Here is a 24,618-nt window from a genome sequence, read left to right as displayed (position 1 = left end):
GATGCCAAGACTGGAAAGCTGCAACATGCGAAGATGGAAGATGAGGAGTAGTTGTTCCTTGAGCTTATGTTGTGTCCTGTAACAGTGCAGGGGCCACAGATAGGTCAGCGAGGGATGGAGAATTAAAGTGGCAGGGAACAGGAAGCTCAGGATCACTCCTGACTACCTGAAGAGCAGATCATGTTTTGAACGCTGAATCACTGGAAAGACTTTGCAGCGAATCACTTGCACATAAAGCTTTACAACATGGAAATAGGCTCTTTGGCCCAACTCATCCTAGATGACCAAGGTGACTTCCTGAGCTGGTCCTATTTGCCTGCATTTGGCCCACATCCCTCTTAACCTTTCCTATCCATGTACCTGTGCAAACATCTCTTAAAACATTGTAATTGTACCTTTCTCTACCTCTTCCTCTGGCAGCTCTCCATTTCCGCACCACCTTCTGTGTGAAAAACTTACTTCTCAGTTCCTCTTTAAATCATCCCCCCTGAGCCAACATGATATAAAAACAGAAAATTGAAAAAGATGAAAACCTAAGCAGGTTGGGCAGCATTCGTGGAAAGAGAAACAGTTAAAGTTTTAAATGAGGGATCCTTCATTGGACTTGAGAAAGAAATAAATCATTTATGAAATTAAAGAAATGTGGGGAAAACCCAGGGAATGTCTCTAATAGAGTGAACACGTGGCAGATGGGTTAATGTACTACGTTTGTGTAACGTGATTCTGATGCGGTTCAGGTGAACTGTGACATGTTCAGTAGGGCAGACCTTACACAGAGAGGAAAAGAAAATGGATGACAGGGACAAGTGGAGACACGAGAGACTGCAGCTGCCGAAATCTGGAGCAACACACTGGAGGAACTCAGCCGGTCAGGCAGCATCTATGGAGGGAAATAGACAGGCGACATCTCGGGTCGAGACCCTTCATCAGGACTGAAAGAAGGAGGGGAGATAGTATAAAAAGGTGGAGGGAAGGGGTGGAGCAAGAGCTGGCAGGTGATATATGGATCCAGGTGAGAGGGGGGTGATAAGCAGATGAGGGAGGGGGGGAGGTGGGAATGATGTCAGAAGCTGATAGGTGATAAGTGACAAAGGTCTGAAGATGATGGAATCTGATAGGAGAGGAAGGTGTAAAGGGAGGGAGATGGGGAGGGGAACCGGTGGGAGGAGTGTGTGGGTGATGGGCAGATGAGTGGGGTGGGAGAAGGGAAAGAGAGAGGTTGATGGGGGCTGGTGGATCAGGAGGGGAGAGAAAAAACAGAGGGAAAGGTGAATGGAGGGGGGAGAGGTTATTGAAAGTTTGATGCCGTCAGGTTGGAGACTGCCCAGGCAGAATATGAGGTGGTGTTCCTCTAATTTGTGTTTCACCTCAACCTGGCAGTGGAGGAGGCTTTTATATACAGGAAGAAAGAGCACGTTATCTAAAGTTAGAGAATTCAGTGCTTAGTCCAGAGACTGCAACATGCTCAGAGGGAAGATGAGGTCTTGTTCCGCTCATCTAACAGTGCAGGGGGCCACTGATAGGTCAGAGAGGGATGGGGAATTAAAGCAGCAGGGAACTGGAGCCTCAGGATCACTCCTGCCTCCCTGAAGGGGAGACCATGTTGTGAACTCTGAATCACTGGAAAGACTGTTTACAGCGATTCACTTGCACTTTGTCCAATCTGATGCACAGCATTCAGTGTTCACAATCTGGTCTCCTCTACACCAGAGCAACCAAATATTGATTCGGTGATTGCTTTGCAGAGCTCTTGTGTTCAGTCCACAGGAGACAACCTTAACTGGTTGACTAATCCTTTAATTGCCATCTAACTCTCACTCTGATTTACTTGTCAGTGACCTCTCCACTGTTACAACAAGGTCCATTGCTAGTTTGAGGAACAATATCTCACCTTCTGTCTGCAGGAGGTACAGAGATCAGAGTGGGAGTAGGATGGTGAATTAAAATGATAGGTAACCGGAAGCTCAGGGTCACTCCCGTGGACTGAAGGCAGACACTCCACATGAGATCACCCAATCTGTATTTGGTTTCTCCAGTGCAGAGGAGGCCACATTGTGTACACTGAATGTAGTACACTAGATCAACAGAAGTACAAGTGAATCGCTGCATCACCTTAAAGTCCCTGGATGGTGGGAAGGGAGAAGGAATGGTGTTGCATCTCCTGCTGTTGCACAGGAAGGTGTCATTCGATGGGGAGTGGTAGGTGGGATGGAAAAGGGGACCAGAGAGTCATGAACGGAGTGGTCCCTACAAGAAGCTGAAAGGGAGGTGAGTGGAGTTTGTGCTTGTGGTGGAATCTTGTTGGAGCTGGCAGAAATTGCAATGGATGATAATGATACCTCATCTATTTCCTGCATCTCTGCCCTCACCCCTTCTCCCCTGGACAGAACAAGATTAGAGTTCCCCGGTCCTTACCTTCCACCCACCAACTTCCCCACTCAACACATCATGGTTCACAATTGCCAAACAGATTCCACCATTACAGCATCCTACTTGAAATTGGTGGCCAGTCAGTGGGACAGACCCCGCACTGGGTGAGAGCAACATCAGTGGGGTTTCCCGAGCCCTGCCCGCTCCCCACAGGACTCTGCACTGCTGCGGGGCCTCAGGATATCAGTGCTGCCCTGATCCTTCCCAGAGAAAACATAGAATATAGAACAGTGCAACACAGAAGCAGGCCATTCCGACCACGATGTCTGTGCCAAGCATGATAATATATTAAAGTAATCCCTTCTGCCTGTACATGATCCAAATTCCTCCGTTTCCTACATATTCATGTGCCTATCGAAAAGTCTCTTGAACGCCACTATCATATTTGCTTCTACTACCACCCCGGCTGCATTCCGGGCACCAACTGCTCTCTGTTAAAAACCTTGCCTTGCACATCCCCTTTACACTTTCTCCCTCTTATCTTAAAGCTATGTGTGTCCTCTATTACTTGACATTTCTACCCTGAGAAAAAGATTCTATCTACCCTATCTATGCCTCTCATAATTTTATAAATCTCAGTGCGACAATGGCTAACACGAGGGGATATAATTTTAAGGCGATTGGAGGAAGGTATAAGGGGGATGTCAGGGGTAAGTTTTTTACACAGAGAGTGGTGGGTGCGTGGAACGCACTGCTGGAAGAGGTTGTGGGGGCAGATACATTAGGGACATTTAAGACACTCTTAGATCGACACATGAATGATAGAAAAATAGGGGGCTATGTGGGAGGGAAGGGTTAGATAGATCTTAGAGCAGGATAAGATGTCGGCACAACATTGTGGGCTGAAGGACCTGGACTGTGCTGTAGTGTTCTATGTTCTAATATCCTCATTGGAGATCCTGGCTGTGATCCATGGTGCTGAGAAACTCACTAGCATTCTGTGCATCTCAGGGACCTCCATTACTCATAGTGCCACCTATCCCTCAATTAGTACGGCTGTGTCGTTCTGTTGTCTGTTCTGCCCTAAATGTGATGATATCATTTGATCTCAGGAACATCTCCACAACTTCCACATCCAGAGGCAATGGCTGTGACATCTGGCACTTTGAGCTCCACACTTCCATCTCATCTACCACCTGCTATCAAAGCCATTCTATCCAGTGACCCTGGATTTCTCCTCAGTATCACAAACATATTGCCAATGTAGTGCCAGAGCAAACCATTTAAACAGGGTAGAATTTCTAATCATCATCACAAATGGTGAGAAACATTCAACTAAGCAGTAATTGGTACACCAGTGCATCAAAGCTCATGCCACATGGCACATGGTTGTTAAAGTCATACACATACACCATACACCTGACTTGCTCAAGGAAATCCATCCCACCTGAGGAATTGTGTGCAATAACACTCTTGCTTTGTCGTAATTAATGATTGATGACTGCTTTGAATCAGTGGACCGGACCATATTCAGGGACTCCTCTTTGAATCTGAATGAATATACCACAGCCTTCATTGACTTCATCAAGACCTGCGTGGATGAGTGTGCGCCTTCAAGAATATACCGAGTTTTCCCTAACCAGAATCCCTGGATGAACCAACAGATTCACAATCTGCTGAGGGCTAGATCTGTGGCATTCAAGACCGGTGATCCAGAATCCTACAAGAAGTCCAGGTACGACCTACAGAACACCATGGTGAGAATGAAAAGGTAATTCTGAGTGAAGCTAGAGACACAATTGGATGCACGACAGCTGTGGCAGGGTTTGCATTCCATTACTTCCTATAAAGCGAAACCTAACAGCATAAATGGCAGTGATGCTTCACTCCCTGACAAGCTCAATGGCTTTTATGAACACTTTGAAAGGGAGAATAACGCTACACCTGTGCAAATCCCCACAGCACCCAATGACCCTGTGATCTCTGTCTTGGAGGACAATGTCCGAACATCCTTCAAGAGGGTGAACCCTTGCAAAACATCAGGCCCCGATGGTGTACCTGGCGGGTTACTGCAAACCTGTGCCGACCAACTGGCTGGAGTGTTCAAGGACATCTTCAACCGCTCACTGCTGCAGTCTGACATTCCCACCTCCTTCAAGAGGGCAGCGATCATTCCAGTGCCCAAGAAGAACAGGGTCAGCTTCCTCAACTGCTATCGCCCAGGAGCACTCATGTCTTCTGCGATGAAGTTCTTCGAGAGGTTGGTAATGGCTAGAATTAACTTCTGCCTGAGCAAGGACCTGGACACACTGCAATTCACCCACAGCCACAATAGGTCTACAGCAGATGCAATCTCACTGGCTCTCCATTCGGCTTTGAAGCACCTAGATAACAGCAAGATATATGTCAGGCTACTGTTTATTGATTACTGCTCGACATTCAACACCATCATTCCCTCAGTACCAATAACCAAGCTTCAAAACCTGGGCCTCTGTAACTCCCTCTGCAGCTGGATCCTCAACTTCCTTATAAGGAGACCACAGTCAATGTGGATCGGTAATAACATCTCCTCCTCCCTGACTATCAACACAGGCACACCTCAAGGACACGTGTTTATCCCACTGCTCTGCTCTCTCTACACTGCTGACTGTGTGGCTAAGCACAGCTCAAACACCATCTCAGATGGCAATGAGGAGGCTCACAAGAGTGAGATAGATCGGCTGGTTGAGTGGCGTTGCAGCAACAACCATGCACTCAACATCAGCAAGACCAAGAAACTGATTGCGGACTTCAGGAAGGGGACGTCGGGAGAACACACATCGGTCCTCATTGAGGGGTCAGCGGTGGAAAGGGTGAGCAGCTTCAAATTCCTGCGCGTCAACATCTCAGAGGATCTATCCCAGGCCCAACACATTGATGCAATCATGAAGAAGGCACACCAGTGGCTCTACCTCATTAGGAGTTTGTGGAGATTTGATATGTCACCAAAGATTCTCACAAATTTCTATAGATGTGCAGTGGAGAGTATCCTGACGTTGCATCACAGCTTGGCATGGACCCTCCAATGCACAGGATCGCAAGAGGCTGCAGAGGGTTATAAATTCAGCCAGCTCCATCATGGGCACAACCCTCCCCACCATCGAGGACATCTTAAAGGGGCAGTGCCTCGAGAAGACAGCACCCATCATTAAGGACCCTCACCATCTGGGATACGCCCTCTCCTCGTTACTACCATCCGGGAGGAGGTACAGGAGCCTGAAGATCCAAACTCAACGATTCAGGAACAGCTTCTTCTGCTCTGCCATCAGATTTCCGAATGATCCATGAACCCATGAACTCTACCTTTTTGCTTTGCACTATTTATTTATTTTCGTAATTTATAGATTTTTATGTCTGTACTGCTGCCGCAAAACAAAAAAATTCACCCCATATGTCAGTGATAATAAATCTGATTCTGATTACTACAATTCAGGACCAACAGGTTCTAAGAGGCTTAAGTTTATTTTACCAAACTGTTCAGAGACCCAAGACAGATGACACATCTCCACTGAGGGAAAGGAAACAAGACAGTGTTGTTTATTTCTCTGTATACTTATCAGTTAAGGACCTTACTGGAGTAAGTCACCTTTGATCACTGGTGCTTGATGCCCACAGGAGAATCATTGCCAGGATTCAATGGATCCATATCTCAGAAAGTGAATCGAACCAGCACTGAAACTTGCAGGTGTTAATTGCTGACAAACAATTATGGGCTTTTCCCTCAGTGTGTATCTAGGTTTACAAAGGAAAACATGGCAAACTGGGATTCTGTGTCAGTGTTCAAGCTGCTCAAACAGGACCTCAGTTTAACATCTCAAAGGCCACATCTCTGACTGCCCCACATCTGCACTCCCCCAGATCTGCAATGGAGTTCCAGATTGGATTTCTGAGCTCAGTACATTGTGGTGGGAATCAAATCCAAAATCTTCTGACTCTGAAACAAGAGTCTAACCACAGAGCCACAACAAACATCACCGTTCTGGCAAAATGCAAGACACCTTGTCTGTGGTGGCAGTGAGATAGAACATGAGGAATGGAGGGAGCCGGTTGTGTCTGTTGAATGGATGCTCCCAGAAACCTGTCCAACTCCAGGAGGGAACTGAGGGAAGGAGCACAAAGAAAAATAGAAATATTGGATAAACAGTTTAGTAAACAACATGCTTTCTTTCACCAGCAGGGAATAAATAGATTTCACAAAGCAGCTATTATCTGCTCAAATTTTTATATGAACATATTCCAATTGAGCAAAAATTTTAAATTTATACATTGGAACTTTTTGAAGATACTTGCATCTGTAACAAAAGAAACTTTTATACAACAATGAAAAAACCTGCACATTTAAAATAAAATTGCACAATGTAGAGCAGAGGGACAGGTATTGGCCCAACCACACTGTGCTGATGTTTATTCTGTACATAAGCCTTCCCTCATTCCATCCACTCCAGCAGAGCACTTACTCCTTTTCCCTCATCTGCTCATCTACTTTTGATTGGAAAACATCTCAGCTATTTCCTTCATGCATTCCCAGTGAACGTGTGTTCCACATTCTGACCACTCAAGAAATAACTTAAACTAATGCCCCTCATTACGGATTGTCCCAGAAGCAGAAATATTCTTTCCACAAAAAACCTTTCATAATTTTGATGGCATTTAACAGCTTACATCTAAAGATTCGCTCTACCATATTACCCTGGTCTACTAAGTCAGTGACTGCCACTGTGAATTTGATTAGATTGTTAACCCATGATAAACTTCAGGAATCCAGACTGACAACTATACTGATATTATCAATGTCTAGATGTTCTTCTGTCACTGTTGATAAGCAATATACTCTATTGTTCCTAGGTTTGTACTCTGTTCCAGGTTTATACACAGGAGACATATCCCTTACATGGGATATTTATTCAATGTTGACTATCCCCTCCTTTGCTTCCTCGGTTATGGTGGTTGAGCACCATCCAGACCTGGTTTTTATTTTTATTCAATTGTAGGACATGGTGATTGCCAGCAGGACCAACACATGTCGTCTATCGCATACTCTTTTGGAAATTTATCATTGATATTTTTTCCCTTCAAATGATAACTGTTTCAATCTCCTTTTACATCAGAGGTGGCAGGGGGAGCATTCATTTAGAGTTTCACCCAGAAGTTAGCATTTCGGACAGTGGCACACTCTTTCAGTCTCCGTTGAAGTGCCTGGGTAGATTATGACTCAAGTGTTGAGGCAGGACTTGAACTCACAACTTTATGGTCCAGAGCCATGAGGTTGGTGCTGAGCTCAGTGAGACTCCTGAGAGGGTGGGGTGGATACTGCTAAATTCATTATTGGAAGCAAGACCATTTTGTCATTCACACAGATGATCAGGACTCAGAAACTCAATGCTAATTGATTACACTTGCAGATTAAAGTTGAACTGGGAAGGGTAATAGAATTACTCAGAAAAAAATTGACAAAATATGTGGATCAATATTGGCAGAGGAATCTCAATACAAAAATAAAGCAAGGACAGAGCAAGAAGAGACATATGACTTTAATCTGGACAAGTGTGAGGTGATGCATTTAGGGAGGTCAAGGGTAAGAAGAACGCATACAGTAAATGGCAGGATCCTTCGGAGCATTGATGTACAGAGGGATCTTGGAGTGCAAGTCCATTGCTCCTTGAAAGAGGCAACACAAGTGGATAAGATGATAAAGAAGGGTACGGCATCCTTGCCTTCATTGGTTGGGGCACTGAGTATAAAGTTTATAAAGTCATGTTGCTGCTGTATAAAACTTTGGTTAGGCCACATTTGGAGAATTGTGTGAAGTTCTGGTCATCTCATGAAAGGAAGGATGTGGAGGCATCTGAGATGGTTCATCAGGATGTTGCCTGGATTAGGGAGTATTAGCTATAAGAAGAAGTTTGGATTGTTTTTGCTGGAGCGTCAGATGCTGACGAGCAACCTGATGGAAGTACATAACATTATCAGAGGCTTAGTTAGGGTAGATAGTCAGGGTCTGTACCCAGGGTGGAGATGTCAAATACTGGAGGACATAGATTTAAGGTGTGAGGGGGAAAGTTGAAAGGAGATTTTCAAGTCCTTATTTTACAGGTCAGTGCCTGGAATGAGCTGCCAGGGGAGGTGGTGGAAGCTGATATGATAGCAACAGTTAAGAGGCACTTAGACAGATACATGAACAGGCAGGGAGTAGAGGGATACGGATCATGTGCAGGCAGATGGGGTTAGTTAGATTGGCATCATGGTCAGCACAGACCTGGTGGGCCGAAGGGCCTGTTTGTGTGTGTGTGTGACGGTAGTGTAGTGGTTAGTGTAACGCCATTACAGCGCCAGCAACCCGAGTTCAAGTGCGGCTGCTGTCTGCAAGGAGTTTGTACGTTCTTCCCGTGGCTGCGTGGGTTTCCTCCCACATTCCAAAGATGTACGGGTTAGGAAGTTGTGGGCATGCTTTGTTGGCACCGGAAGCGTGGCGACATTTGCGGGCTGCCACCAGAACACGCTATGCAAAAGATGTATTTCACTGTGTATTTCGATGTACATGTGACTAATAAAGATATCTTATCTCTTATCTTACTGGTCTATGTTCTACTAGGTCCCACATGAATGGCTTTCCTATGAAGCAACACTGGAGTAAATTGCCTGTGCAGAGCCCTGTAGAGTGCCAGGAGAGGGAACTTTCTCATTGGCCCTTGGTGGATTGTTTTGAAATTTAACACTTGCATATACAACTTTGTTCTTGTTGTCAACTACTGTTGATTTACTTCGTGAATGCATCATTGCGTACATGGCTCCAGCTTCGTTGTTATCTGACTGGGTAGCTCCCTGGCTGTTTTGAAGTTGCTGCAGATTTAAATAAACGTTGCTCCCATCCAGTGCTGTCATCTCCTGAAAGGTATTTTAAAAAATAAGTGTTCAGTTTCCTTCTAATTAACACAAATTTCAAATAGACCAATTCACAAATTATTCACAGCTCTGAAGCAAATCACTGGACTCAACAAGCTCTTGCTACTGTTGACCTTCAATGCAAGTTACTTACCTGCATTAACATCTTCCTCTCTCCTCAATGTGCTTATCTAGCTTTCCCTTTGATGTTCACCTCAGCCATTCCTTGTCGTACCTAACTCCACAATCTGGGAACTGAAATTCCTCCAGAATTCCCAGCTGGATTTATTATTAACTATCTTATATTGATAGCCCTGGTTCTGCTCTCATCTGCAAGTGGAGTCATGTTCACTGCACTATAGAAAACTTTGACAATCTTGCAGACCTCTATTAGATCAACCTCAGTCTTCTCTTTTCTAACGAGCTCTGATCCCTTCAATGTGTCTGTAAAACTTTCATTTTCCGGAGGGTGTGATGACAGTTTATGATTCAGTAGCAGTGATCCTAAATCAACACCTGCTACATCTAAGTGCATATACTTACACAATACCTTCAACACAGATTGGAGCCTCTACAAGGGTTAGTTGGGTAAAATATCATGTATGCATTTAAGGAAATGCTGGATAAGCACAAGAGGGGGAAAGGACCAGAAGAATATGTTGATGGGGTTTGATGAAGAGGAATGGGAGGAGATTTGTGTGTAGTGTTAACACTGGAGTCAACTAATGAAACTGACTGGCCAGTGAAATCCCATGTAATCCAATTGTATAAATTCTCAAACATTCAGATAATTCATTCTACATGGGCTTACCTGGATTTCATCAGTGCCTCCTCTGCGAGATGTGTTCCACTTGGATTCTGGAAAATACAACTTTACTGTTGAAAGAGCTTAGACGTCCATGTGTTGCATACAGAACCTCACAATCATGAGAACTTCAACTGCACTGCAGTCACGATTCCCCACACAGCGCAAAAATCTGCTCTGGTTAATGCACAGAACATTCAGAAAGAATCAGTGACCTTCACCTTCACTGTGTGATGGAGCAGATCACCTGCTATTTTTGCCCTATTTTCATCCCACTGATCTCCCCAGGGATGTGCCAGATTATCCTCAGTGAGAAGATGCTAATTGGACAAAAGCAGCCCCTCACTTTCCAAGTGGGCCCATTACAGCTTTTTTGAACTCAACACTGAGTTCAATTCCATAAAATGATTCTGCTATTCTTATTTTCGCCATTTCTGGATCCATCTTTGATTCTTCATTAATTTCAGTACTACCTCAGATATTTTCCCCGGCCATCATCCTTCCCAACAAATATTTCCTTCTGCCTTTCACTCTATCAGACATCTCCTCGTTTGTATTTCGCTCCTCACTCTCTTAGCATCATCGTTTCTGACAATTATTTTCCAACAGAAACATTCTCTTTTGTTCCTCCCCTCTCCACTGCCTCAGCACCTGAAGACTTTTCACCTTTTTCAGTTATGATGCAAGGTCATCAATTTGAAGCATTAACTGTTTCCCTCTCCACAGCTGCCCCCTGATGTGCTTCCTGGCAAATTCTGCAAGTTAGGGTGTTAATTAATATCACTTGCATTTACGCTGCCTCTGCCAATGAGTTGGAGGCTGCAACCACATCTATTTTCTCATCAAACAGTAAAATGGAGGAACAGCTCCGCATATTCCATCCAGGTAACCTACAACCTGACAGCATTAACACTGAATTCTCCGACTTCTAGTAACTGCACCCCGTCCATCCCTTTTCTCTTTTCTCTCTCCTCCTGGTCCCCGTCACTGTGTCTCTTTCCCTCCCTCCCCCACCCTCTCCGTCTGCCCATCTCCCGCGCACCCCTCCGACTGGTTCCCCTCCCCCACTACTCCCCTCTGACCTCCCCACCTCCCTCCCTTTATTCCACGCTCCACCTTGCTCCCCTATCAGATTCCGTCATCGACAGCCCTTTGTCGCCTCTACCTATCACCTCTGACGCTATTCCCACACTCTCCTCCCTCATCCGTCTATCATCCCTCCTGACCCTACTTCCACCTATCGCTTGCCGTCTCTTACTCCACCCTTTCCCTCCACCTTTTCATACTGGAGATCTCCCCTCTATCTTTCAGTCCAGGTGAAGGGTCTCGACCCAAAATGTTGTCTGTCCATTTCTCTCCATAGATGCTGCCTGAGTCGTTGAATCCCTTCAGTATTTAGTGTGTTACAGCAAAACAAAGAAGATCTGTATCTTCAGCAGAAATTATGTAAACGGTGCACTACCTCAGTTTATAAGACCACTCAACCCATCTAGTCTGCTCCGCCATTCAATCATGGCTGATTTATTTTTCCCTCTCAACCCCAATCTCCTGCCTTCTTCCTGTAACCTTTGACACCCTTACTAATAAAGAACCTATCAATTTCCGCTTTAAATACACCCAATGACTTGGCCTCCACAGCCGTCTGTAGCGATGAATTCCACAGATTCTCCACCCTCTGGCTAAAGAAATTCCTCCTCATCTCTGTTCTAAAGGAATGACCTTCTATTATGAGGCTGTGCCCTCTGGTCCTGGACTCTCCCACTACTGGAAACATCCTCTCCACGTCCACTCTATCCAGGTCTTTCAACATTTGGTAGGTTTCAATGAGATTCCCTCTCATCCTTTTAAACTTCAGTGAGTATAGATCCAGAGCCATCAAACACTCCTGGTACATTAACCCTTTCCTCCCTGGGATCATTCTCAGAAACCTCCTCTGGACCCTCTCCAACACCAGCACATCCTTCCTTAGATATGGGGCCCAAATCTGCTCATAATTCTCCAAATGTCATCTGACCAAAACCTTATAAAGCCTCAGCATTACATACTTGCTTTTATATTCCAGTCCTCTCAAAATGAATGTTAACATTGCATTTGCCTTCCTTACTACCGACTCAAACTGCAAGTTAACCTTCAGGGAATCCTGCACTAGGACTCCCAAGTCCCTTTGCACCTCTAATTTCTGAATTCTCTCTTTATAAGGAATATTTAAAAGAAACTTTACAGAACTCTTGACTGACTCTACAGCAATTTCTCCCAGTAAAAGCAGGGAGATTTCTCTGGAGAGATGCAGTGACTGGAGGAGAGATACCAGGCGCACCTTGATTATTTCTTTAGAAAATTCATGGGAATAGAATGCTTACATATAAATTGTGCAACTAATCACAGTTAAGTGGAAGATGTAATTCAAAATTTAGATCAGGGAACCCTTAATACTTGAAAAAAAACAATTGTCACTCCCCAAAGTTCAGTCTGACAGCCGAGACAGTGAGGCCATTTAAATCTCTGAGATCTCATGCAACTCTGCCATTCCACAATCAAACTGAATTTTTCATCCAACAATGTTTCGAGGAATAATTACTGTCACCTAGTTACAGTAAGAGATTCTTTATACTTCCATGCTTCATGTACCAAGAATAAATATGAATTTCTGCTTCAAACTGTCACAAAAATGATTAAAGAAAAACATAAACTTACCACTGTTTTTGCACTTTAGGTACAAAAGTAGGCAAATGACAAACACCATGAGAAGACCCCCAATGACACCAAGCTCAATTTTGTAAGTGGGTCTGTGGTATAGAGAACAGGAAAGTTTCAGCCTGGTTCACCATTGATTCTTGGCCATGTGTCAAAAAACAAAAGTCTGGCATTTACACGGCACCTTTCATAACCTCAGGATGTGTGCAACCCAGTAAATGATGTGTAGACATTGCAGCAGTGTGGGAAATGCAGCATCCAATCTGCTCACAGGAAGTTCCCACAAACAGTAATGTAACAATGACCACTGATAGTGATGCTGGTTAAGGAGTGAACATTGTCCAGGTCATCAGGGAAAGCAAGCCTGATCCTTTATCATTATTACATGGGAACTGTTACACCCACCGGAGAGGATTTATCTAGGTCTTCATATCTGACAGAGAGCATTGCTGACCACAAAGCCCTCAGTCAGTATTGCAGTGAGTGGTCACCAAGATATTGACTCGAGAATGGACTTGAATCGACCACTTTGTGAAATTTGCAGCAGAAGCTAACTCAAACCTCAGTGGAGGAGACACCCAAGGCTGGGCCATCCACCCATAAACCCCACACCGCAGAGGAGTGCAGGAAGCAGAACAAACCTGGCCTGGCCATCGCAGTCGGCTGTCCAAACAGTCAAAACTATGAATAATCCTGATTGGCTGAGAATATGTGAAAAATAACAAAATGAAACAATTATTAAAAGATTAGGAATTATTGCAAATTTCGAATTATTGCAGATTTCAAGAAGGGGAGGTACGGTAGTGTAGCAGTTAGTGTAACATCATTACAGCACCAGCGACCCGGGTTCAATTCCAGCTGCTGTCTGTAAGGAGTTTGTACGTTCTCCCCATGAATGTGTGGGTTTCCTCCTGGTGCTCCGGTTTCCTCCTACATTCCAAAAATGTACGGGTTAGGAAGTTGTGGGTACGCTATGTTGGTGCCAGAAGCATGTCGACACTTGTGGACTGCCCCCAGAACACTCAAGGCAAAAGATACATTTCACTGTGTGTTTCGATGCACATGTGACTAATAAAGATATCTCATCCTATCTTATAAACAGTAATCAAACATTTTATCAAAATGATCACACGTGTGTGAGAACCTGGACAGTGGCACTTGTGAGGAAATTCTGGGGCAATATCTACAGGCTTCTCTGCAAACTCTCGCATCATGAGCATCTAATGAAAGGATACAATGCATTTGCTTAAAACTGGCTCTCACCCCGAAATCATCACCAGCTCTACCTCCACCAAGTTTAACACTGGTTTGGACATTTACTGGTGCCTGGTCAAAATTTCTTCGTTAACCTGACTATAGAACATCTTCAACAGACCCAGAAGAAGGCCTAATGCAATCATCTCAGGGCAAACAGTGTGAACTCATTTGCTCACCGCCCAGGGACAAATTTTAGGAGGAGATATTTCCTGTACTTGCAGTGACCGGCATTGAGATTTTGACCAACTCTGCAAGGTGTTGCTCACAAATAAGATCAAGGGCCATGCCCTTAGCCCATAGTTCACCAGGAACTTTCCCTGTCAGTGCCACACCAGAGCAGGTCACAGCAAGGTAAATCAGCATTGCAGCACTGACAGGTAAATACAACTCACCTCACACCATGGGTTGGTGATGGAGCAGTCATGGTGAATACTGCAGGGAACGCCCTCTGAGGGGCACAAATGGAGGAACTTCCCAACAACAAACAGAACACAATAGCACCAACCAGGCACAATTTCAATTTTGATTAACTACATTCCAACATGAATGATGTTTTTCACCTTTTATCCCTAAATTGTACAGAATATTAAGAGAGGGAAATTTGCCTTTGTGTCTGTAGCGTTTAATGTGTACGAGCATCAGTATACTCAATCTCATTATTTGTTTTGAATGAAAAGGGACTTTCTTGCTTCATTGTCTCTCAAGCAGAAGCAGTGCCAATCAAAAAAGCAGCAATAAGAATGTCGTACCTTTCAGCAAAACTGGATTGAGTGGTTTCCAGTTGATTATTGTTGGATGTTATTTCTGTATTTGCAGAATGTGCTGTTGTCGGTGATTCTGTTGTAAAAGTTTCACAAGAGTAATCAGGTCCTGTTGAGACAATAAAATACAATTCAGTTTCACTTGCAGTCGAGCAAGAGAGCATGATTGTCAGAAGGAAGTTCTTGCCTCAAGTAAAGGACTGATAGGTTTCACACATGTGGTGATGTTTCTTCAGAGTAATTGACTGCCTTTTGCAGCAAATGACGGATGCTGCCAACACTTGACTGTTGGTCATATTTACTGATAGTTTCTGTGTCCTTCCCATATTTGAGCACTGGTGTTGCAGAGATGCTGCTGGGGATGTTAAAGGGCTCAGACTGCTGGGACTGCAAACCCTATTTAATCCTGTGTGAACATAAGAGAGAGTTCCAGCTAGGGAGCTGGTCTCCACAGCACTGGGAGATTTATTTCTGGGGCCTAGCACCCATTGGAGGGATGGTCATAGACGCACCATAGAAAGCATCCTATCCAGATGCATCACAACTTGGTATGGCAACTGCTTAGCCCAAGACTGCAAGAAATTGCAAAAAATTGTGCACACAGCCTAGTCTATCACAAAAACCAGCCTCCCCTCCATTGACTCTGTTTACACTTCCCACAGGAAAGGATCCAACGTAATCAAAGACCCCTCCCACCCTCTCTTCTCCCCCCTCCCATCGGGCAGAAGATACAAAAGCTTGAGACCAAATACCACCAGGTTCAATGGCAGCATCTATCGATAAAGGTGAACACTTGATCTCTGAATCTACCTTGTCATGGTCCTTGCATTTTATTTGTCTGCCTGCAGTGCATTTCCTCTGTAACTGTAACACTATTCTGCATTCCATTTTTTATTTCCCTTTTGTAGTACCATGATGTCCTTATGTATGTAATGGTCTGTCTGGATGGCAGGCAAACAAAAGCTTTTACTGGATCTAGGTACACATGATAATAATAAACCATCACCAATTGATAAATGATATGGTAACATTGGAGCCAGTACGAAGGAGATTCACCAGGCTAATTCCTAGGATGAGAGAGTTTTCCTTTCTTTATTTTTCAATCTTTTTATTAGTTTTCAAATTAATACAGATTAATATATCAATGTTTATACATGTAATACAAAGAGATCAAGAGAACAATCATGACATAGATAATCATAAAGAACAATAGAGTATTAAAAAAAATCTGTAGATCCAATGATCTGTTAGTGAATGAATATAATATAAAAGAAAAAGATTTATTATAAAATATAAAAGAAAGAAAAAGAATCCCCAAAACAATAAGAAAAATTATAAACAATATATCAAACCAAACTAAGCTAAAAAAATTTAAAAAAAACAGAAAAAAAAACTGGACTAAAATTTCTCAATAGAAACAGAGCAATATTATGTCATCAACTCCGTTCCTCTAAATTGAAAGGTTATTATAAGGGGATCTATATCATGTGAAAATATTGAATAAATGGACTCCAAACTTCCTCAAATTTAAGTTAAGGATCAACAGTACCACTCCTAATTTTTTCCAAGTTTAAACATGATATAGTTTGAGAGAAAAAGAGTTTTCCAACCAAGGGAGATGAAATAGTTTGAGCTGGTCTTCCTCAGGGTTTAGAAGAATGAGGGCTAACCTTATTCAAAGACATGGGATCCTAAGGGCTTAACAGCATAGACGTTGTGATGCATTTTATCAGTGGGAGATTCTTGAACAAGGAGACATAACTATGAGATAAGTGAGTGGTTATTTAGGACTGAGGTATGTAGAGGTTTCTTCTCACAGAGGGGGGTGAATGTCTGGAATTCTCTGCCCCGTTGGGTGGTGGAAGCTGAATCATTAGAAGTATTTCAAGTAGAGGTGGATAAATCTTTCATAGACCAAGGAGTAGAGAGGTATGGAGAAATGGCACAGAAGAGGAACAGAGGCCAACATAGATCAGCCATGATGGCAATAGATGGTGGAACAGATTTGAAGGGCCTGATGGCCTACTTCTCCTCCTATTTTCTTGTGTTATGGTCCACACCTGATAGCACTTAAGAAATGGTGGTCGGCTTCATTCTTATTCCATGAAGGTGTTCCCATGGATTTGTTGTGGAGGGAGTTCCAGGATTCAGAGCCAGCAATGATGATTGAGCAGCCAAATATTTCCGTTATAAGTTGGGTGTGTTTCTTGGGTGGGTGGGGGGGAGGGTCCCATTAGCCGGTGCCCTTGAACGTTCTAGGTCATTTGAGAGAACTCGAGGTGAACGTTTGCGGTGAATTTTCTAAACGCTGCACGCACTGCAACAGCACTGGAAGGAATGATTTGTGCATCAATTGAGCGGGCTGCTTTGCCCTGGAAGATGTCCAGCTGCTACAGTATTTGGCTGGAGCTACACTCATCCAAGCAAGTATATGATATTATACCCTGGACTTAACTTGAGTCTTGGAGCAGGTGGAAAGTCTTTGGGATGTGAGGAAATGTCACTCACAGCTGGATATCCAGCCTCTGACCTGTTCTTGCAGCCACAGTATTTATGCAATGATCCAGTTGAGTTTCTGCTCCATGCTGACCCCAGGATGTTGATGCTGGCAGCACAGTGATGGTGATGCCACTGAATATCATGACAAAGTAATTTTTATATTTTGGTAGATGGCAATTGCATGAATATCATCTGGGCTTTGCTGCAAGCATGCATGGATTACTGCATTTTCTGAGGAGTTGTGAATGGTGTTGTACATTATCAGTGAACATTCCCACTCCTGACCTTAGGATGGGAGAAGGGCCATTGATGAACCAGATGAAGACGGTTGGGCCTGGACACTGAACTGTGGAACACCTGCAGTGACAAGACTGGGACGATTGACCTCCACCAACCACAGTCTTTGCACAAGGTATGACGTAACTATTGGAGAGTTTTCCAATTGACTCCAACTGACTTCAGTATGACCAGGGCTCCTTGATGCCTCCTTGATGCCACACTGGATTAAATGCTGACTTGATGCCAAAGGCAGTTACACTCCCCCCAGATCGGAAATTCAGCTCTTTGTTCCATGTTTGGACTGAGGCTGTAATGAAGCTCGGAGCTGAATGTATTGGTGAAACCTAAACTGGGCATTGGTGAGCAGGTGTAACACACACCCTCCCTGAACGAGGGGTAAATGATACCAAGAACAGAAACTCAGCCATGTCCTCCTCCATATTCAAGTGGGGTTGCTTTTCTCAATGGGTCTGCCTTCACACACTCCCAGAATGACAACCAACAGAACATGACAGTGAGAAGTTAGCAGAGAGAACTACAGTTCCACTCTGCACTAAGCATGTGGTTGTTGTCAGTAACTATTTCTGGTGGTGAAGGATATTCATGAATTGCTTGCAGGAGGCAGTAACTAAAACAGCAATACACAAATGTTGGAGGAACTCAATGGGTCAGGCTGCATCTATGGAAGGAAATGGACAGTCAACATCTTGGGTTGAGACCCTTCAACTGGACTGAAAGATAGAGAGGAGATGGCCAGTATAAAAAAGACGGAGGGAAGGGGTGGAGCAAGAGCTGGCAGGTGATAGGTTGCGGGAGGGGGGTGGGGGGGGTGATAGGCAGAGGGGGTTAGGAGGGTGGGGATGATGTCAGAAGCTGGGAGGTGATAGGTGGAAATGACAAAGGGCTGAAAATGATGGAGAGGGAGGTGGAGCATGGAATAAAGGGAGGGATGAGGGGAGGGCAGAGTGGTGGGGGAGGGGAACTGACGGGAGGAGTGTATGGGCAATGGGCGGATGGAGAGGGTGGGGGAGAGGAAAGCTACGTGGTGATGGGGGCTGTGTGTCTCAGGAGGAGAGAGAAAAAAGAAAAGGGACAGAGGGGGAGCAGTTACTGGGAGCTGGAGAATCCAATGTTCATGCTGCTGGCTTGTAGGCTCCCCAGGTGGAATATGAGGTGCTGTTCCTCCAGTTTGCATTTAACCTCAACTTGGCTGTGGAGGAGGCTGAGGACAGACATGTTGGTGTGGAAATGGGGAGGAGAATTAAAATGGGGAGTGGGAGGGGCCAAACGTGAGCAGGTTATTGTTGTGTAAGTGTTCAATAAATAGTGCTGTTGACCAGATATGAGAGTAAGCTGGTGTGGGCTGGGATGGGATACTGGTAAGACTGTGGCCAAAGCTTTGACTGGTTCACCGCTCTGGTGATGATTGAGAACAGATTGGGTAATTAGTTCAGCTGAATTTATCCTGCCTTCTGAGAACAGCCCCTACATGGGCAACTTTCCTCAATATTGGGTAGATGCAAATGTTGTAATGGTACCATAGCTAGAGGTGCAACTAATTCTGGATCGCAAGTCTTCAGTTCTACAACTGGGATACTGTTTTCTCCCAGAGCTTCTGACATAGCCAGAGCACCCAGCCATTTGTTCCCATCACATTGCTGAATAACTGAGAACTGCCTTTGGTGATGGTGGGAATATTATGAAGATTAGAAACCCATAACCATCACCAATAACGAAAAAAGCAGCTACCTTGTGGCATCAAGACAAAGTAATCAGCTGTATTGATTACAGAAAATGACACTTACCGGGTAGATGTGAATGGGGAGTGGGAGTTTTATCATGCTTGCAAGGGACTGGAAACTGTTGTCAATGATGAGTGAATGGGACTTATTGTGAGTTATTGTACACACAGCTGAGATTTGAATGTTCTGATGATAGATGTAAGACAGGAGCCCTACCAGGAGAGCATTGGGATGAGGGTTTCAGCAGCAGATGGAATACAGGAGTGCTGGAAATGAGCAGTGATAAATAGGGAACAGTAGGCAGCATTGGACAAGGTGAGAACTAGGGACACAGATGATCAGTCCAGAGTCAAACAGGAACCAGCGCTGGTGCACAATCTGTGGTATTGTCCATTGAACATGATGGTGTTGGTGTGCGGGGAACGGAGATGGTGGCAGTGAGAAAAACAATGGGTTTGTCCCTATATTTCCATCGAAGATATTTCAGGCCATGAAAGAGGGGATAACAGGCAAACAGTCCAACATAAGGCAGTGCAGGGACCGAGAGAGCTGATGCTAAAAATGGGTAAAATCTTTCACATGATTAACTATGTTAATGGCACAAGAAAATTATCACGTGGAATATTTTTCTCACTGACACCATTCTCGGATTCTGGAGCAACATTATCCCATTTCACAGAAAATGCTCCATGTTATTCCAGCTACATCTTTCCTGTGATTAAGTCCTGCCATCAATTTCTAAAAAAAGAACTGCTCATGGATTAGAGATATATTTAGAAAATAATGTAAAAAGATGCAAAGATAATTTTTAAAAAGTCATAAAGAATGTACAGAAACCAATGACCATGACCAGCAAGGACAAGATCAGTTGTCACATGGCATAAAGAAAAATTAATCAGCTGTGTTGTTTATTGAAAGTGACACTTACCAGCGTCATTGATTTCTGTCACATAAGTGCAGGTCCCTGTTCTGTTGAAGAATGTCACATTGACCATTTTACTGGATTTTTCTCCATGATTATTTGAGGTTGTGCAGTAATATTGATGGTGTTGGTGTTTGAAGGATTGACAATGTAGATCCAGTTTCCTGGTGTCTGAGATCTTTGAATCCACAGGCGGGGTCTTTTCATACCATGTGTACTGAATGGGAAGGGATCCCTGGACAGACTCACAGGACACTGACACTGAGTCCCCAACACAGGAGACATTTGCTGGTGACAGAAATCTAAGCACAGGAACAGACACGGGTTCTGTGGGAAAGGATCAAACATTCAGACATTGATCGAACATCTGAAAATCAAACACTCTCCAATTTTCACCACTTCTGTATCTCAGCCAGGACCTGCCAGATTGGAATCTCACCAGCTCATCTACCTCTCTGTGTCTTTGCATCCTCCCAGTTGCCTGAACTGCCACATCTGCCATTATCTCAGAACACAGCAGGACTCCAGGTCAGGACAGCAGCGACGACACAGAGGACGTGTCAGTGTGAAAATCAGGGCTACAATCTCTCTCAGCAGCAGGGAGCCAGTCTCCAGTGGTGTTTCCCACCGGGAATCGGCTGGATGGAGAGGCTGACTGCCGGGCGGTGGTTGGTCAGTGGGTGCTGGGGTTGGAGGCTCCAGCACCGACCTCTGTGACACACCACTAGATACAGGCCTCCAGTCCAAGAAACAACCCTCAACCATCACTCTCTGCTTCCTAGCACTGAGACAATTATGAACTCAATCAGCTATCTCCTCCTGGATCCCATGTGATCTAACCTTCCAGACTACCCTACCATGAGGAACATTGTCAAAGGCCTTGCTAAAGTCCACATAGAACACATCCACTGCCTTACACTCATCTGCCCTCTTGGTTACCTCCTTGAAGGGCTGTAAGAGACTTCACACAACTTCCCACGCGCAAGTTGTACTGACTGTCCCGAATCAGACCCTGTCTCATCAAATGTTGGTAGTTCCTGTCCCTCAGAATCCCCTCCAGCAATTTATCCACCACCAATGTCAGACTCACTGTCCTGTAGTTTCCTGGCTTGCTTTTGCTATCTTTTTAAAACGATGCTACCACATTAACCACTCTCCAATCCCCCAGAACCTCACCCGTGGCCAGAGCTGAAGCATAAATCTCTGCAAGGGCCTCCGCAATTTCTTCTCTAGCTTCCCACAAGGTCTGAGGACTTACCAGGTCAGGGCCTGGGGATTTATCCTCCTTAATGCACTTTAAGGCCTTCAATACCACCTCCCTGCTAATTCGTATTTGGTCCAAGACAACACCACTCATTTCCCTCATTTCCTTTGCTTTCAACATTTTCTTCACAGTAAAAACTGAAGAGAAGTAGTCATTAAAAATCTCTCCCATTTGGTTCCACACATAGACGGCCATGCTGATCTTCAGGGAGACCTATTCTCTCCTTAGACACCCTTTTAATATAGCTATAGAACCTCTTGGAGTTTTGCCTCTCCTTGCCAGCCAGGACCTTCTCGTATCCTCTTTTTGCCCTCCTAACTTCTCTCTTAAGTGCACTCTTACACTTCTTGTAGTCATCAAGAGATTCACTCCTTCCCAATTGCTTATGCGCAGTGTATACCTCCCTCTTTTTTCTTAACCAGAGCCTTAATATCTCTCATCAACCAGGGTTCCTGAAACCTGATGATGTTCAAGCTATATTCACCATGAGCAACACTTGTTTCTCACTCGAACAAAAACAGAAAACACTGGAAACATGCAACAGTTCAGGCACCATCTGCAGAAGGAGTAATCATCAATGCTTTAGGTCGGCATCCTGTCATTCGAACTAGAAATGAGAGAGATGCAAGTTAATTTTCTCTGGGAGAAGGTGGGGGAGGGAAGTGTAGAGCAAAAAAAACAGCTGTTGGAGGAATTCAGTTGGTCAGGCAGTATCTCTGGAAGGAAACGGGCACTCAACGTTTCATGTCAAGACCCTTATCTGGACTGGGAAAGGGAGGATGGAGACACATGAGGCTGCAGGTGCTGGAATCAGCAGTAAAAATCAATCTGCCGGTGGAACTCAACGGGTCGAGCAACATGTCTGGGAGGAAAGGAACTGTCAACGTATCAGGTCAAGGCACTGCATCAGGGCTGAGATTGGAGAGGATAGACAGCCAGTACAGAGAGGAGAGATGGAGTGTTGGGACAGTGGCCAGTAGGTAGTGAGAGAACACAGGAGGGGTGAGGGATGAGGGGGATGGATAATGAAGAGACAGATGCAAGTTAGTTTTCACATGGAGAGAAGGTGCAGGAGAGATGTATAGAGCAAAGGGAATGTCTGTAATTGGAGCAATTGGAATGGCTCAACGGGGACAGTTATCAGTACATTCAGCTTCTAGGCCTGTGTAATAAGTTGTTAATGGTGAGATGGCTGGACCCGCCCAGGGGCTAGACTTATGTAGGTGGGATGAGAAAAACTGTGCTAATGAGCAGTAAACACAGAGAATGGAAAATGTTGGACAGGCAAAGCAGTTCAGACAACATTTGTGGAAAGACAAACACTTTAAGATTTAGATGAGGGATTGTGGCATGACGAAACTGGAGCTGGGGTTGGACATGTTTGAATTTTCCGAAATGCTGAGAGCATCATTGACAAGAGGTTTAGTGAGGTGGTCACACCTAAGGTGCAGGCAGCAGATAGTTGGGTGACCACCAGGAAAGGTGGAGTTAGCAGGCACAGTGCATGATTCCGCTGTGGACATTCCGCTCAGTTACAAGTATACTCCTTTGGATACTGCTACGGAAGGATGACCTATCAGGGCACAGCAACAGCAGCCAGGTCAGTGGCACTGTGGACATCCAGAGGTCATGGTGCACATTGGCACCAATGACATAAGTAGAAAATAGGAAGAGGTCCTGTGCAGTGAGTGTAGGGAGTTACGAGAGAGGCTGAAAAGCAACACCTTGAAGGTAGTAATTTCTGGATTACTCCCAGTGCCACGTGCTAGTCAGGGCATGAATAGAAACATAGGACAGATGAATCTGTGGCTGAGAAACCGGTGCATGGGGGTAGGGTTTCAGATCATGGATTATTGAACTTCTAGGGCAGAGGCAACCTGTACAAGAGGAGCAGGTTGCACCTTAACTGGAGGGGAATCAATATCCTGGCCAGGAGGTTCTCTGCTGCTATTCAGAAGGGTTTAAACTAGTTTGTCAAGGGGATGGGAACCAGAGCACTGGGTCAGAAAGTGGAGGGATTGAGAGGAATGTAGATGTCATGACCAGTAAGGAAGGATAGGCAGGAGCAAGGAAATAGAAACGATGGGACTGGTGGGTTGAAGTGTGTTTATTTTAATGCTGGCAGTATTAGGGGTAAGGATGATAAAATTGGAGCATGAATCAGTACATGGAAATACGATGTGGTCATTTCAGAGACTTGGTTGAGAGAGGGACAGGACCAGATGCTTAATGTTCCAGTTTTCAATGTTTTAGAAAAGATAAAAAGGGAGGTGAAAGTCGGGTTGGGGATGGTGGGTGGAAGGGGTGAAGTTGCACTATGAATCAGGGACAATATCACAGCTGCACTCAGAGGGGACATAATGGAGAGCTCATCCACTGAATCTATGTGGGTAGCACTCAAAAATAAAAAAGGTACAATCACTCCGATGGGATTATACTACAGACCTCCCAATAGCCGCAGGAACATTGACAAACAGATTAAGGAAAGGTGTAAAAACAACAGGGTTGTTGTTGTGGGTGACTTCAACTTCCCTAACATAGACTGGGACCTCCTTAGTGCAAGAGGCTCAAATGGGGCAGAATGTGTTTGGTGCATCCAGAAGGGTTTCTTAAATCAGTATTAGTGCAACGAGAGAGCGATCGCACTGGAAATGATCCTGGCCGGGTGACTGACTGTTCAGTTGGAGAACAGTTAGGGAACAGTGACCACAACTCCTTAAGTTTTAAGATAGCTACAGATAAGGATAAGCATGGACCTTTCAGGAGAGTATTACATTGGAGCCGGGAAAATTACAATTATTAGGCAGGAACTAGGGAGAGTTAATTGGGAACAGCTGTTTTTGGACGTCCATATCTGACCTGTGGAGGGTGTTTAAAGACCAACTGCACAGAGTACTGGACAAGTATATTCCAGTAAGAAGGAAGGACAAGGATGGCAAGGTAAGGGAACTTTGGATGTCGAGAGAGGTGGTGAATTTAGTCAAGATGATAAAGGAAGCCGATATAAGGTTTAGGAAGCTAAAATCAAATGCAGCCCTTGAGGATTATGAAGAAGCCAGAAAGGAACTCAAAAAGGGAACAAAGAGAGCCAGGAGGGACCATGA

The 24,618-nt window shown here is 44.6% G+C and overlaps 1 pseudogene; it reads right to left on the bottom strand.

Annotated features, from left to right (window-relative positions):
* Window positions 1-24,618, bottom strand: part of LOC127581026 (Fc receptor-like protein 5) — a 94,527-nt pseudogene that overhangs the window by 42,161 nt on the left and 27,748 nt on the right.

This window comes from Pristis pectinata, chromosome 20 (genome assembly GCF_009764475.1).
Source record: "Pristis pectinata isolate sPriPec2 chromosome 20, sPriPec2.1.pri, whole genome shotgun sequence".
Taxonomy (NCBI): Eukaryota; Metazoa; Chordata; class Chondrichthyes; order Rhinopristiformes; family Pristidae; genus Pristis; species Pristis pectinata.
The sequence above is the reverse complement of the archived record's forward strand: the minus strand, read 5'-3'. Positions and strand labels throughout refer to the sequence as shown.